This window comes from Dendropsophus ebraccatus, chromosome 1 (genome assembly GCF_027789765.1).
Source record: "Dendropsophus ebraccatus isolate aDenEbr1 chromosome 1, aDenEbr1.pat, whole genome shotgun sequence".
In the NCBI taxonomy this organism is placed as follows: Eukaryota; Metazoa; Chordata; class Amphibia; order Anura; family Hylidae; genus Dendropsophus; species Dendropsophus ebraccatus.
Window position 1 is genome coordinate 40,202,826 of NC_091454.1, and position 14,704 is coordinate 40,217,529.

Genomic DNA, 14,704 nt, shown 5'->3' on the forward strand with positions numbered 1-14,704 from the left:
ATAAAAAAAGTAGTCATATATATATATATTTTTTTTTTTCAAATAAACTAACCAACAATAAATAATTATTCTATGTATGCGCGTTCAATGTTACTAACAAATACTTGACGCAGTTTATGGTGCAGCTGAGTTTATAGTCCACACTAAAACCATGAGCATCAATATGAATACTGCCACAATAGCTGCCTCCACTCTTCTAGGGAGGCTTTTCAGCCTACCTAGAAGAGCAGGGGTGTCAAACTCAAATACACAGTGGGCCAAAATGTAAAAATTGAACAACGTTGTGAGCCAACCATGATATTTAATGAGCATTGCATGCAGCGTTTCTGGCATTGTCAGAGCAGCGTGAGGCGTTCCTGGCACTGCCTATCCTAAAGTAATTTTCCCGACATGAAAGTTACCCATTATATCCCTCAAGCAGTAGGTAATCCCATAATTGTGCCCCATGTAGTAGCCACCCCAAATAGTGCCCCACATAATAGCCAGGCCTACTGTTAGAGACCTACAAAGTAGCCAGCCCTCCCGATAGTGTCCCACATAGTAACCAGCCCCCAATAGTGTCTTATAAAGTAGCCAGCCTTCCTAAGTGCCCAATATAGTAGCCAGCCCTCCCAATAGTGTCTTATATAGTAGCCAGCCCTCCTAAGTGCCCAATATAGTAGCCAGCCCTCCCAATAGTGTCTTATATAATAGCAAGCCTTCCTAAGTGCCCAATATAGTAACCAGCCCCCAATAGTGTCTTATATAGTAGCCAGCCCTCCCAATAGTCTCTTATATAGTAGCCAGCCCTCCTAAGTGCCCAATATAGTAGCCAGCCCTCCCAATAGTGTCTTATTTAGTAGCAAGCCCTCCCAATACTGTCTTATATAGTAGCCAGTCTTCCCAATAGTGTCTTAAATAGTAGCCAGCCCTCCCCAACTGTGTCTTATATAGTAGCCAGCCTTCCCCAATAGTCTCTTATGTAGAAGCCAGCCCTCCCCAATAGTCTTTCATATAAAAGCCAGTCCCTAAAATGGTCTCTTATATAGTAGCCAGCCCTCTCCAATTGTTTTATATAGTAGCCAACCCTCCCCAATAATCTCTTATGTAGAAGCCAGCCCTCCCCCGTAGTCTCTTATATAGAAGCCAGCCCTCCCCAATAGTGTCTCATATAGAAGCCAGTCCCTAAAATAGTCTCTTATATAGTAGCCAGCCCTCTCCAATTGTTTTATATAGTAGCCAGCCCTCCCCAATAATCTCTTATGTAGAAGCCAGCACTCCCCAATAGTCTCTTATGTAGAAGGCAGCCCTCCCCAATAGTGTCTTATATAGAAGCCAGTCCCTAAAATAGTCTCTTATATAGTAGCCAGCCAACCCCAATAGTTTTTTTTTATAGTAGTCAGCCCTCTACAATAGTCCTGTATAGTAGCCAGACCTCCCCAACAGTCTGTTATGTAGAAGCCAGTCCTTAAGAATAGTCTTTAAAATAGAAGCCAGCCCCTACTGTAGTTGTTCATGACTGCCCCCTTAACTTGGACTCAGCCTTCCTGGAGCTCCAGAGGCTGCAGGAGGCGCGCGATGACTTTAACACATTGCCAGCTTTGGGGCACTACTGAGATACTTCTAGGCCACGGGCTAAAAACTGCCTGCGGCCTACGAGATTATAATATGGGTGGTCCAAGCAGCTCTACGGACCACCGATATTATAATCTGCTGTAGAGATGAGCGAACCTCGAGCATGCTCGAGTCCATCCGAACCCGAACGTTCGGTATTTGATTAGTAGTGGCTGCTGAACTTGGATAATGCTCTAAGGTTGTCTGGAAAACATGGATACAGCCAATGACTTTATCCATGTTTTCCACATAGCCTTAGGGCTTTATCCAACTTCAGCAGCCACCGCTAATCAAATGCAGAAAGTTCGGGTTCGGATGGACTCGAGCATGCTCGAGGTTCGCTCATCTCTAGCTGCAACGTCAGGTGGGCCAAATTTAATACAGCAATGGAAAAGCATGACGGGCCAAAAAAAATGGAACCATTATGACATGACTGGGGTTGGCTTTTCAGCCTACCCATTGCTAACTAATAGCAATGTGAATATGAACTAGATAGACCCTCCTGTCATTCACCAAACCAAAATTCATCCAGCACACTACGCAGTGTTGGAGCATTAGTCAGTTGTGTGATGCATAAATATGCAGAGGATTATAAACATAATTAGTATAGTCATACGCAGAAATGTCCAAGCGATATAAACTATTATATTTACTATGCACGGTGAACACCACTTTAGTGTTGCCATAGCTACTTTCCCTGTTTTTCGAACAGTCCATGGCCTATGGCGCACTTAATCCATCACTGATGTATATAATAATAGCTGTCAAATTGTTTCCATGTATTTTTTTGATTTGTATTACATTGCAGTTTATTGTTGTATTATTATTATGTACATCTGCATTGTACATTACGTGGACCTGTATTAAGGGTTTATGTAGATTCCGGACCACCTGGAAAACTGGGATACAGCCTATGGCTATGGCTGTATCCCAGTTTTCCAGGCGGTCCTCAGGCTGTATCCACCCTCTCCACAGAGCGGGCAGATGGCGGGAATCAGAAGCTGAGAGTTCGGGTTCATACGAACCCAAACCTCGGCCGGTTCGCTGATGTCTCGAGTCACAGGTTGTTAAAGTGCTGGAAAGCCACTCTTAATTTTGTGCTATTTTAGTGGGTAGCAACTAGAGATGAGCGAGTACTAAAATGCTCGGGTGCTCGATACTCAAGGAGAATATTTCCCGATACTTGGGTGCTCGTTTCAAGTAACAAACCCCATTGAAGTCAATGGGAAACTCAAGCATTTTTGCAGGGGACCAAAGCTCTGCACAAGGAAGGTTGCCTGAAAACCTGGAAACCTCAGAAAATGATGGAAAGAACACGGGAATGGACAGGAAACAGCAGGGGCGGCATGCATGGATGCCTCTGGGGCTGGCTAATTGCACAGTGAGGATAGGTGAGGATAGGTATAGCTGAACTACAGATCCCAGCCAGCCACAAGAATGTCAGCAACAGGACAAATTGACTACTGACTACAAGTCCAAGCCAGCAGTCAAGAGTAGAAAAAAAAATGTTTTAAAAATTTCAAGCCCTTAGAAGGACTGTTGGGTTCTTCATGTCGGATTCCTGCCTAACCGCACATTAATTCCCTGCCTAACACTCTCCCTGACAGACAGCAGCTCTTTCCCTAATCTCTTCAAGCCTGCATGTGAGGAGAGCATCGCGGGACCTGATTCTTATATGCCCAGGTCATCTGATCTGGCCAGCCAATCGCTGCTATCGACATGTAGGGTTCCCACTTGATGCTATGAGCTCCCAAATACTCTCCTGCATGATGATTGGCTGAAAAAAAGCCGCCAAACATGCAGGAAGAAGAAGATGCCATTGTCTCGAGTATCAAAAGGTGCTCGTTGAGTTACAAGCAACAATTAGTACCCTAATACTTGAACGAGTACTAAGCCCGGACGAGCATGCTCGCTTATCTCTAGTAGCAACTAAGCTTAGAAAAAGGAAGGAAAAGTGATGATTGAGCAGACAAGGTAAAAGCTTGGAGAACTGCGGCCTAGTGCGTGACAAGCAGGGTTGCCAGGCAACACAAGTCTCATCACACTAGAGGGATTTATACAATGCAGCCTATTGTTGCTGAGGCCCTGGTAACACACTGCATTGCTACAGATAGCTAGGACAGAGTTACACGAGACAAGCTCACATTGTCCACAACTAAAAGGCCGTGTGATTAAGACACTATCACCTTGGTCTGCCCGACTGGTTCTGACCCTTGGCTTGTTTAGTACCCGTTTTTGACAGGGCTGTGGAGTCGGAGCCATGGAGTCGGAGCTAGTTTTGGCTGGAGTCGGAGTCGGAAAAAAATGTACCGACTCCAGCTGTAAAAAAATCTTTAAAAAATGTAGAATTGAATTTTGATATGAATTTTACAAGTTTTGCTCTTGAATATATATTATGAGCAACATTCTAATAGGACACTGTCCCTATTACATAAGGGTGGTCATGGAAAAGTTGTCGGTCACTATTTGGCAGTTTGTTTCTGAGCTGGAAGAGTCCATTGTGTGGGGAGAGATCTGTGCTGTTCTCTTCCTGAATGCTGGATGACTGTATATGAGCAGCAGTGTAATATGAAGATATCCTGTGTAATATAGAGGAGGAGGAGAAGACATAAGTAGTGTAGCTGTAACCTCTGTCCTCAGTGTGGGGTTTTCTCTCTGGGAGAAGATTGTGTGTTTTTCTTCAGTGTTCAATGGCTGCAGCTGTGTGTGTGTGTGTGTGTGTGTGTGTGCTATGGCTGCAGTAAGCTGTGTGTGTGCTATAACTACAGCAGGCTGTGTGTGTGTGTGTGCTATGACTACAGCAGGCTGTGTGTGTGTGTGTGCTATGGCTGCAACAAGCTGTGTGTATGTGTGCTATGGCTGCAGCAGGCTGTGTGTGTGTGTGTGTGTGTGCTATGGCTGCAGCAAGCTGTGTGTGTGTGTGTGCACACTATGGCTGCAGCAGGCTGTGTGTGTGTTTGCTATGGCTGCAGCAGGCTGTGTGTATGTGTGCTATAGCTGCAGCAGGCTGTGTGTGTGTGTGTGTGTGTGTGTGTGCGTGCTATTGCGTGCCCCCACAGTGACTTTCTATATCACTGTGTGACCTCTCTATCACTATGTGACCTCTATATAACTATGTTTGACCCCTCTCTATATCACTATGTGTGACCCCTCTCTATATCACTATGTCTGACCTCTATATTACAGGGATCTGGCATTGTTAGCAGTGTTTCTTTAAGTCTGGTGAATATTTAGTTAGAAACATAGAAGACTGTCAGCAGGAAAAGATCACCTGCTCCATCTAGTCTAGTTCTGAGTTGTTCAGGACATGGAGGCTGGAGACTGGCTGCACCCACTGCACACACAGGAGAAGCTGCTTTATATGTTTCCTTATTCCTCAGAAGTCGCCCCAGGATCATGTAGGACATTAGGGAGAAGCTGCTGAGCCAGTGTGATAAATAACTCCCCTGGTATATGACCGGCCATTTATAAAGGAGCAGGAGTCGGAGTTGGGAGTCGGTCCTGCTAAAATTCAGGAGTCGGAGTCGAAGTTGGAGTCGGTCCTGATAAAATTCAGGCGTTGGAGTCGGAGTTGGAGTCGCAGCTGCCGATTACCGACTCCACAGCCCTGGTTTTTGACCCTTGGCTTGTTTAGCCCCCATTTTTGTTTGTTTGTCTTGTCCCCATTCTGTGAATCATCTTTGGTGCAGAAAGGAGCCATTGCCAAGTTGTACTTTACCACCTACACAGGGGCGCAGCTTATGTCTCCTGGGCCCTTGTGCGAGAGGTCAACTTGGGCCACCACCCCCCCCTTTCAGTGATGCTACTGGTAGGTGTATGTGTGTAGATAGATAGATAGATAGATAGATAGATAGATAGATAGATAGATAATGTACCGCAAGACAGATATTACCAATAACACCAGCATATAGAAAGAAAAAATATTATCACCATATATATTACCGCCATACTGTTACTGTCCAAATCCTGTATACTGAGACCAATATTACTAATAATACCAGCAGTAGTGGATTATAATAGGGGCGTTTGGGGCGGCAGCCCAGGGCCCTGAGCTCCTGAGCTTTTTTATGGCAATTTTGGACAAATCAGGACATCATGACATTATCTATACTGTACTATGAATGCCAGGCTAGTGCTGCCATAGTTACAGTGGGGTGGGGGGCCTGAGGTAAAGTTAATCCGCCCCTGAATACCAGTATACAAGGGGGAAATATTACCGCCACACCACAACCACTACCATTACCACCATATTGTTACTGACCAAATCCAGTATACTAAGAACAATAAAACACAGTACCAGATAACAAGTAACAAATATTACCAGCACATACTGACTAACACCGCCACATACCGACTAATACCAGCACATACTGACTAACACCACCGCTGCTACTGAATAAGATCCACTGTTCACAGATCACTATCACCTCATCCAGTCATATAGAGGTGGACGCAGCTCCACACAGGTTGTATACACCATATACATTACAGTGCAGTTATATCAGATGACTCACAGGGGACATCTTCTCTGATCTGAGTTCTTCCCTTTTTATTTTCTTCTTCTCCACCTGCCCTGGGCCGTTATGAGAACTTCTCTGAGCCATGAATCCACAGAATCTGCCAGACAAACATATTAGGCTCCTCACTCTGGCACTATCCTCATCTCTCTACAAACTGCACACCTGTATTGGCCCCTTTACACCCTTCATTTAGTGAGTAGCCCTGACACTATGTGACCCCCCTTATAGTATATATAGATGGCCCTCACTGCATGTTGCCCCCCCTTATAGATGGCCCCCCCTCCGCTTATAGATGGCCCCCCTCTCCCTCCTCCCCTTATAGATGGCCCCCTCTCCCCCCATTATAGATGGCCCCCTCTCTCCCCCATCCCTTATAGATGCCCCCCCTCTCTCCCCCATTCCTTACAGATGCCCCCTCTTCCCCCATTCCTTATAGATGCCCCCCTCTTCCCCCATCCCTTATAGATGCCCCCCTCTCCCCATCCCTTATAGATGCCCCCCTCTTCCCCCATCCCCTATAGATGCCCCCCTCTCCCCCATCCCTTATAGATGCCCCCCTCTCCCCCATCCCTTATAGATGCCCCCCTCTCCCCCATCCCTTATAGATGCCGCTTCCTGGTCTGAGCTGCGGCTTGAGACGTGACGTCTTAAGGCAGCTCAGCGATTCAGTGGCCAAGGTGGGACTCCGCTCCGACTGAGCTCCGCTGGGACTGGGACTCTTCTGGGACTGGGACTCCGCACCGCTGAATGGCTGAGCTGCCTTGAGACATCACTTCTCAAGCCACAGCTCAGACCAGGAAGTGGCAGCTGGATGAGAGAACGGGGCGGCGTGATCTGGGACCCGGCGCTGGAACCGGGGAGGTAAGTTAACGGCGGCCTCTATTTCCACCCTTTTCCCGCCCATACCCTAAAAATAACCCCGACCATAGTTGGGGACAGCTGGATGGGTTTTGGCTTTAGGGATCGATGTCCTTATCTCCCCCCCTCCCTCCTGGCGTTACTGCGACAGATGATAGTATAAGAAGTACAGTTACATTTCTACAATAAAGTTCAGGAAAACTACACACTGAGTTTGGTGTGCATCCATTTTGGCACCCTATAAACCAGAAATGCCAGATATTGGTTTACAGGGTTATAATGGCCTCCCTCCACTCTGCACTCTCTATATGCTTACTCACATGCCTGTGTTTGTGAGCTAAAAACAATATGCAAGAATCACATTCCCAGTGGCATATTCATAGGGGTTGCAACAGTTGCCATTGCATCCATGGCTCTCCAGACTGTAGAAATACAACCCCCATCATGTCCTGCTGGCAGCTCATGTTGTAGTTTGATAACCTGTGGCACACCTGTGTGTTTAGTCTGCCCCAGGGCCCTTCTGAGCCTTTATCTATGCCCTGCACATTCCTCTATAATAAACTCAGCTATAAATCTGTTGAACTTTTCTCTTGTTTTCTTTCGGTGTGATGAAAGCCGAGAGGCAGGAAGAAGGAGAGAGGTGGCACGTGATTACAGGGAGGAAACAAAGCTAATCACCTGAGCACACTACAAAGAAACCTGTTTCTACTGTAATCTGCTAGACACCAGCAGAGGAGTGACAAGGCATATTTAGAGAGTGAATGTAATGGAGGGATCCCAACTATAAAGAAGAATTCACATGGGATTATAATCACCCATTGGGGACCAACCTGATGGCTTTCTGTTTGGGCAGCATGAAAATGATAAAAAATATCCTTTCAAAGGGGTATTCCCTTCTGACAAAGTTATTCCCTATTCACATGATAGGAGATAACTAGCTGATCTCAGGGGCTAGCCCTTTAAACCCAATAAATATTTCTCCTGCAGTAAAAAACCCTTACAACTATAGATAGTGAGTAAGGATCAATAACTCAGGAACAATGCTATTTACCAGATGGGTGTCCCTGGTTTTGCTTCTATTTCTATGTTCTATTTTTTATTTTATTTTTTTGCGTTTTCTTGTATGTTTTATTGTAATCTACAACTGGGTTGGCCAACTGATAAGAAAAAAATCTGGCAGCACGTTTAGTGGTCAATTGTGAGTAGGGCTAGGTTCACACACAGTATATTTCAGTCAGTATTGTGGTTCTCATATTGCAACCAAAACCAGGAGTGGATTGAAAACACAGAAAGGATCTGTTCACACAATGTTGAGATTGAGTGGATGGCCGATGGCTGTTGTATTGAAATAATGGCTGTTCTTTACCGTTATATGGCAGCCATCCACTCAATTTCAACAGTGTGTGAACAGATCCTTTCTGTGTTTTCAATTCACTCCTGGTTGAGGTTGCAAAATACTGACCAAATACTGACTGAAATATCCATGAGTCCATGACACTACTTGTTGGTTAGGATCGATTTTAGGTATGATTCTGAATTTACTGTTTGGCTGCTTCCTAAGTCACTTGGGCAGAAGTCAAACAGTAAACTCAGGTTCATACCTATAATAGATCCCTTACTATAAAATCTGTGAACGATAATGCAAAGCAGCAGTTCATAAAAATATCAGCTGTCAGATTACGTTATTACTTGCTGTTTTTCCTAAAATCAAAGTCTCAATATAAAATAATTCTGTGATAACAAGCAATTGCATATACAATAGACTCTCACGCTATTTTCATCTCAGACGGTTGCATTATTAATAGAAAAAAAGCTTTTCTAAACGATTTCCCAGTGTCCCAATTAAAGCCAAGGGGAGCATTGTGCGTCTGCAAAAATAAATGTGAGGAGTGGCAGACGTTCAAGAATGAATCACGACCTCGACCTAATTACCGAGCACAAGACACGGCAAAGAAAACGTTGTTCAAGATCCTCAGAGAACGACCCTGGTCTTCAACACTTCTATTATTACCTTGCCACCGACGTGGATCACCTATGATGACTAATGTCTCCTTTTTGCTTTGTGCTAAATTAGACGGTCTTATAATTAAGCGAAGTTTTACAAAACTCCTTCATCATTTCACACATTTATCTATTGTGAGAATAGTTTTGATGAGTCTCTCTGTGTATATATTATGATATAGTATTATATGATAATAGTAGTTGCAGTACCTATAGTAGTAATATACTAGAAGGTTGTGCATTTATATGCTGTGCTTTTTTATTTAAATTTACATTTTAATTGTGGCCAATAGATATCCTGATATGTTAGAAGATTTATCTTTTATAGCTCACCTGCTGCTAGTGCTAGTTCATAGAGTACAGGAGGTGATATGCCCCTTTGCCTCTTTAGTTGGTAGAGCCATTGATGGTAATGTTGCTCCAGGGGTAAATGAGTCAGTTTGAGGCCCCTTCCATATAGAGTAAAAATCTTTGGATACTGACATATACATATACAGTAAACCATACCCATCCACATATTCATCTGTACAACTGAGTGCAATTGATGTCATGTATCTTACAGAACTTTAATACTTGTACATGTTTATTGCTGTTTAATCCCCAGAATAAATCCAGAGACGTGAGTAACCTGCTTTTGTCATGGAAACTTAGTTAATTCAGAAATGTGAGTAATTAAAGAGCTGGAATACAAAACACAATGTTCTAAAAAGCAAAACAAAGGATATACAAAAGAACAGCAAACAGGGGGACATTTAAAGAACAACTCCGGCCATTTTTGTTTTCACGGCAATTAAAGCAATTTAAGCACAAAGTTATATACCCTTGCAATGTGCTTTATTTACCAGTTTGGCCCTCTTCCCTATGTCCTCCCCCTTGACCCCCCACCCCCAGGAGCATTAAAAAAATATACTTACGTGACCACTGTCAACCACAGAATCTTTGGCCTCTGCCATCTTGTGTCGACAACGTCATCTGTAGAGGAAGCGTGGCCTAACATCACCAGATGATTGACAGATTGCTCAGCTCCGATTGGCTGAGCAACCTGTAAGCCATCTGAGCGACTGAATGGAGGGGCTGGATTTTTTTGTACGTTCTAACCAGGAAGCTGTGAAAAACAGAAGACGTTGATCGGCCCACGGTGGGTTTCCGGAACGGACAAATTTTCGATTGCCGATGATTTGTACAGTAAGGGTAAGTATAAAAATTAAAAAAATACATTGTACGAGATTTCTTGGCAAATGGCAAGGTAAGCATACAAGTACACATCCTAGAACCACTAAAGTAATAGTGAATATTTTATGTTCCCAGTTGCAACATTGACTCTAGAAGAAACATCTGCACAAGATCTATTTGTAGGGAGTTTCATTGATTAGTGTTTACAGGAGAGTCACTACCCCTTTGACACACATCAATAGACCTCTCACTAGCCAACCAGCACTCTTCTCTGCACTGATGAGGGGCAAACCCCCCAAAACAGCTGTATGCAAATGGGAAATCTTTTCTTTTGAAGAGAATGTTTGGCTTGGCATAAAATCCCCATGTTCTAAGGCTCCTTGACTGAGCGAGACTTGACTTGAAGGGACATCTTTTTACTTAAGAGGTGTGAGAGCTATTTTGCATATTGTTTCTTCCCAGAATTCTCAGTGGAGCAGCAATAGTCTGTAAGTCTCCACACGTCTTTATGACGGGCTCTCCTTAAGGAGAGTCACTACCCCCTTTGACCCACATTGATAGACCTCTCACTAGCCAGCCAACACCCTGTTCTGCACTGATGAGGGGCAAAAATCCCGAAACAGCTGTCTGCAGATGGGAAATCTTTCCTTTTGAAGAGATTGTTTGGCTTGGCATAAAATCCCCAGTCAATGTTCTAAGGCTCCTTGACTGAGCGAGACTTGACTTGAAGGGACATCTCTTTGCTTAAGAGGTGTGAGAGCTATTTTGCATATTGTTTCTTCCTAGGGTTTACAGGGACACACAGAAGCCTAGGGATTGAAGTACCCAAATAACCAAAGAACAACATATTATTTAGGAATTATAAATGCTGGTGCTGGCCTTATGAAATGAATCAGTGACGGATGTGCTAAGGACATTACTTTCACACACAGATGACAAAGTTAGAAGCTGAGTTTTCAAAAACACTTCAGCCATATAAATTCCATAAACCAACATAATAACATCATTGGTTTCCAGACCTGACATAATATGAATGTCAGCTGCAGACATTCATAAAGTACCAGACAGGACTAAAGTGCAAATGCTTAACCCCTTGTAAATGCTGCAGACTCTTTTCCAAGCGGAAAAAAAGGATTCTAAAGCAGAGGGAGGAAAAGTTCTCCCGGCATCCAAGGCAGAAGGGGTTTTAAAGGGGTTATCTAGCGCTACAAAAACATGGCCACTTTTTCACCTCTCTTGTCTCCAGATTGAGTGCGATTTGGAACTCAGTTCCACTGAACTAAATGAAGCTTAATTGCAAACCACACCTGAACTGGAGACAAGAGAAGGGGAAAAGTAGCCATGTTTTTGTAGCGCTGGATAAACCCTATAAATGTTCTGCACTATCCTTTGCACCCAAAGGACAGCGTGATAACTTGCCAACTTCTAAAATATTCTATTTGCATTATGAGGCACCTCTTTTCCCCACCAAACCCTAGCACTCTTGTTAGAATAAAATTGCTATGGAATTTGTGCAGAAGTTTCAAGTGGAGTCCGTGAGTTCTGCCTGTCCCATTGACTTAATGATATTCTGAAGCTCAATACACCGTCCGCCCAAAAGAATTGACATGTCAATTCTTTGGGCGGATGGCGGATTGAGTCAATGGGACAGGCAGAACTTCAAGCAGAGTCCGCCGTGCAGACTCCGTAGTGGGAACATACTCTGTCACAGAAATTAGGAGAAATTGGTGACTGGGAGCTGCAAAAATAGCAGCTGCAGGTGATTGGGGAATATGAGTATCATCTAAGTATTATCTCCACTCATGAATAAAAAGCTAATATTTCCAGGCAACACATTTAAAATTGGACCCATACACTACATTTAATATCGCTCTTAATTTCACCATACACATATATATACTTGACTCAGCCAAACATGCATATGTTCGGAATGGGAAAAGAACAGAAAGCTAGTGTCAAACTTCTTGGGTAGCCGAGGATTGAGCAGCAAAAAACCAACATGCCCTATTCTTTAGATCTACAAATTCTATTATATCTGGCATAAGATAATATACAAGTTAGACAGTCCACCAAAATCAGTGGATTCAGCCAACACATGTGTAATGTATACAAGCAGCTTTGCTTCACATTGTACAATGTTCTCTTTGGGGCACAAGCTACCCAGTAAATACAGGTTTAGCGGTTAGATTTCCTCCATTTGACATAGAAGTACAGTGAAATAAAATTATATTCCCTGGATTCCACCTTGAAAACAGACAATGGTTTACCTATATCCGTCATACACCCAATTACCATGGTATCCCTGCAATACCCAGCACAGCCGCTACAAAAAGTATGGGTACAAATTAACAGATGTAAGCAATGCTACAGTGCTTTCCTAAGCACACTGACCCCTGAAAACAGCTGATCAATGAGCAGGAGTGCCAAGAGCTACTGATCTAGTATTAAAGGGGTTGTTCACAAAAAAAAAAAAATCAAATCAACTGGTGTCAGAAAAATCCAGAGATTTGTAATTTACTTCTATTAAAAAATCTGAAATTTTACATTACTTATCAGCTGCTATATGTCCTGCAGGAAGTGGTATATTCTTTCCAGTCTGGAGAACAGGAGAGGTTTTCTATGGAGATTTGGACAGAGGTGGCAGCAGAGAGCACTGTGTCAGACTGGAAAAAAAATACACCACTTCCTGCAGGACATACAGTAACTGATAAGTACTAAAAGACTTGAGATTTTTTTTAATAAACAAATTAATAGCCGTAATTTTTTTTCTATGAAATTGGCCCTAGCATGTATGAGTGATAGGAAAATTAGACAACTGCTGGGAATATACAGAGCTGCATAAGATACCGAAGCAATATAAGCAAATATAAATAAATATATACAAATACACCGAGGAAGCAGACGTAGCAACATCCATGTAAAATGCAGTCGACAACAAACTTATAAAGATATAAATTAATCCTAATGTTAAAAAAAAAAAAAATCTTCATCACTAACATTCCCAAAGTTACACATCGCAAAAAAATGTGAACAGCTTCTTACCGGTAAGAGAAGTTCTAACGCTTTCTGTAAGAGCCCGAAGGTGGATTCTGAGAGATAAAATTGGACAATAATAAATTATCGTGATTATTCAAACATAAAACAGAATTATGCAGAATGTATTATGTTGTTACCACAGATCATGGGCAGTAACACATGGGCTTGGCTCTATGGAGGGCTTCGCACTTTGCACCATGTTTACATCTCCAGAGCTGTCTTACAAATCCCTTTTGTCCTCTTGACCTGAAGTCACCATGCTCCAGATACTTGTAAGGGTATCCGCTCTTAATCCATGTGCGTCATATGTGACCCCAAATACATGCTGTCTGCTGCGTGTTAGAATATGCATTGTACATTCCTTGTGTGCACAGCTTTACTAGTTTTCACAGACCTTGTGATATACAATATAACGCAGAGTCCTACAATACTCAATGCATGGACTAAATCTATAATAATTTGTATTCTAATAGTACTATAAATGTGCACATGGCGGAATAAATAAGAGGAAAACAGAAGAATATAAACACTGCATGCAAAAATGGTGGAGAAGAAAACAGAGAGCCTGTGGAATACAAGCCCTGGTCTACTTCCTTAAGGTTTTGAGAGATTATTGCAGACATTGTTTACGAATCCATAGGACAGTTAATCAATATACATCCGTAGATTACAGTCACGACAGAATGCTTAATGAAGGCGACTTACCTGCCAGGTATTTCAGCAGGAACTATGGCTATAGCAGTATATCTCCGCAGACTGTGAGATCAGACTGTTTGTGACTTGATGACTACTGAGCTCCTACGTCTATCCTTCCCACTCCCTCCCCTGCCTCAATGTTTCTCTCTCTGTAAAGTAGGTCACTGTGTCAGTCAGGTCTTTGGGAAGGAGGAGACCTGGCAAAGCTCCAGCGAAAGAGCTGCAGTCACCAGTGTGAACTCTCAGCAACTTCATTCTCGATTGAAAACAATATGTTTTATTTATAAGGGTCATCTGTAGATAACCTATTTCCATATGCGCTATGTGGCGGGTTTAGCTTTAGCAGGGAGTCTCAGGATTCATAGTCACATCTATTTTTATACTGTGGCTTAGTCAACTAGACATCTTTTCCGGAAGAGCAGTCTGAGATTATAAAGATTATAAGCTTATAAAAAAAACGAAACAGAAACATAAATGTGTAAATGATAACTTGACCTTATAGTAAAGATTACCCAGCAAACTCCTATCCACATAAGCTGTAACGACTGGAGTCGTGGATCCGCTGTACCACCGCTAGCAATGGCATAAGCCGCACTGGGGAGCAGAGTCTAAGGGGGCGCTGGTCTTCACCAGTACCCACCGCAAGGCGGGAAAGACTTGCTGTGGCAGGCGACCCCCTGTTGGTACCCCTGACTTGTCTTGCTAGCCACGGCAGGCGAGGTGCAGCTGGAGACATGTAGGCAGGCAGGAAGACAGCAGGACTGATGGATGGAACCCCAGGCAGCAGGGACATGGCAGGAATCACGGAGAGCTGGACCACACGCTAT

General features: G+C 43.3%; 1 protein-coding gene across 2 annotated transcripts in view; it reads right to left on the minus strand.

Moving 5' to 3' along the window:
• Positions 1-14,002, minus strand: part of LOC138773403 (F-box/LRR-repeat protein 21-like) — a 28,348-nt gene extending 14,346 nt beyond the window's left edge. For both annotated transcript variants that reach the window (XM_069954109.1, XM_069954108.1), the window contains exons 1-2: positions 13,887-14,002; positions 13,188-13,234 (exon numbers count right to left, since the gene is read on the minus strand). The gene's annotated coding sequence lies outside the window, so the exon portion shown is untranslated. The remainder of the gene's footprint in view (positions 1-13,187; positions 13,235-13,886) is intronic.
• Between the last annotated feature and the right edge of the window lie 702 nt (positions 14,003-14,704).